Source organism: Lucilia cuprina, chromosome 5, assembly GCF_022045245.1.
Source record: "Lucilia cuprina isolate Lc7/37 chromosome 5, ASM2204524v1, whole genome shotgun sequence".
Taxonomy (NCBI): Eukaryota; Metazoa; Arthropoda; class Insecta; order Diptera; family Calliphoridae; genus Lucilia; species Lucilia cuprina.
This window is the reverse complement of record NC_060953.1, coordinates 10,020,211-10,022,993: the sequence shown is the minus strand read 5'-3', so window position 1 is coordinate 10,022,993 and position 2,783 is coordinate 10,020,211.

The following is a 2,783-nucleotide window of genomic DNA, read 5'->3' as shown; positions in this document are numbered from 1 at the left end:
TAGACAGACAGACAAACAGACAGATAGAAAGAAAGACAGACAGACAGACAGACAGACAGACAGACAGACAGACAGACAGACATACATACATACAGACAGACAAACAAACAGACATACAGACAGACAGACACACAGACAGACAAACAGACAGACAGAAAAAAAAACAAAAAAACAAACAGACAGATACAGAGACATACAAACTTCAAGACGAACGAATAGAAAGATAACATGAAGGCTATACTACCTAATAGAGGGACAGATATACAAACATACAGATAGACAGACAGATAGACAGACAGACAGACAGACAGACAGACAGACAGACAGACAGACAGACAGACAGACAAACAAACAGACAGACACACAGACAGACAGACAGACAAACAGACAGACAGAAAAAAAAACAAACAGACAGACACACAGACAGATACAGAGACATACAAACTTCAAGACGAACGAATAGAAAGATAACATGAAGACTATACTACCTAATAGAGGGACAGATATACAAACATACAAACAAAAAGACGAACAGAATGACAAAAAACGTGGAAACTAATTAATAGTGAGAATAACAAAACAAACAACTTTTACTACAATTGCTTTTAATTGTTTAAAATGTTTAATAAACGAAAGTTTGTTTTTAAAACAAATGATAGAGTGATAGGCTTATAGAAGGACTTACAAACATACAAACTTTAAGACGAACACATTGAAAAATAACTTGAAGGGTGGACTAATAGACGGATAGACAGAGTTATAAATATACAAACAAAAAGTTTAACAGACAACGTGATAAACAAATTCAGAGATAGAGAATACCATGATAGATAAACATACGAAAAGACAGGCTGATCGACTGAGGCTTATAATATATAAAGATAAAGATATAAAGATGTTTCCATGAGATATGCAGATCATAGATAAAGAGACTTATCATAGACTATTACAGACTTACAGATTGACTTGTGGACGATAGACTAATTGGCGGATGGACAGACATACAAACAGAAAGACGAACAGGTATATAGACAACGTAATAAACAAATTCATAGACAGATCAAGGTAGATAGACAAACGTACAAAAAGACAGGCTTACAGACTGACAGCTTATACATAAACATAAAGATGTACCAATATATAGGCAAGCAGATGAATAGAAGGACGGACAAGTCGAAAAACAACTGGAAAAACAACAGAGAGATAGACTTTTCATAGATCATTATAGACTTACAGATTGACTTATAGACGTAACGATGTATAAAAGGGTAGACTAATAGACGGATAGACAGACATATAAACGGCATGTGTTTAAAGTGAAATCTATTACTCTGTTAAATTCTTGTCTATTACCCTATTCAATTCTAACAGATTAAAAAATATTTCAATGCTGAACTTTATAATCTGGTACTACTGACTATCCGTTGCCCGCAGGACTATGTTCTGGGTAGTTAGTTGGTTCACATTCCTTAAAAATACACATAGTGTTTGTGGTTTAAACCCAAATTCCCGAAAAGAATGAGTTGCAGTTAAAAGAAAGGTAAAGTCTATATTTCGGGATAAGTTCTGTGCTGCTGCCAATGACAACAGTTAACCCACAGAGGTGTGACGGTAGGTCTACTTGAACAATCTTCTGCATCTACTGAAAATTTTATTTGGATCGGACTAGTTTTTCACAACATTGCGTATGATTAATGTTTTGTGTGTTTATAACCAAATAAATATAAAGTATACGCCTTTAAAATCGTATGATTTTTTTAACAAAACTTATTAGTTATTAACAAAAAAAGTAACAAATCTTAATAAAAACTTTTAGAAATTTCTGTGAAAATCCTAAAAAGAAATCCATTTAAGACCAAAACAAGTGCAAGTAAATTATTCAAATCACTTAATACCTCAACGAAACACAAAGAGTTTCTGATTTCAACATTAAAGTTTTATTAAACAATAATTCCTTAAACATAAACTAAAGTTATATTTAAGCCGCCTGCCATCTCTTCTCTTTTCCTTACTTTACTATCTCTTTAAATATTCTGTCATTCACCTTTCAATTTCTAAAACTACAACCACCATCCCCTTAAACTTTCCCACTAGAACAAATTTCATTTCAAAAAAGATAAACTTTTTTTGCTGCTGCTTTTGCTCGTATTTAGCCAACTAAATAAACATGGCTTTTTGCATTTAATAACAAATGTAAATAAAGCCAATATCAACAGGGTATTAAGGTCATATTTGCTCTAATACTTTGTTTTGTTATTACAGTTTTCACATGGTATTAAAACGTATAGATTATTAATGTTTTTTATTTCTATTTAATAAAAAGAAATCTGAAAAAATGACAAATTTATGGCAGCAGTAAAATAATAAGTTGTTGACTTTTTCTTGTCTTTTTTTTAAGATAATCTTATTATAATTTATTCCTAAGATACATTAATTCTACCTTAGGCTAAATAAATGTAATTTGAATTCTTAGTATTTTTTATGTTAGTTAAACAAATTTAGGACTTTCAAAATATATTTTTATGATTAAAAATATTCTTAAGAATTTCTAACAATTCGATATCATTAGGGGATAAAAATTAAGCTGAAATTTAACCAACTTAAAAAAACTTGTTGGAGCAGAACAAAATTGGAACAGAGCTAGAACAGAACTAGAACAGAACTAGAACAGAACTAGAACAGAACTAGAATAGAACTAGAACAGAACAAGAACAGAACTAGAATAGAACTAGAACAGAACTAGAACAGAACTAGAACAGAACTAGAACAGAACTAGAACAGAA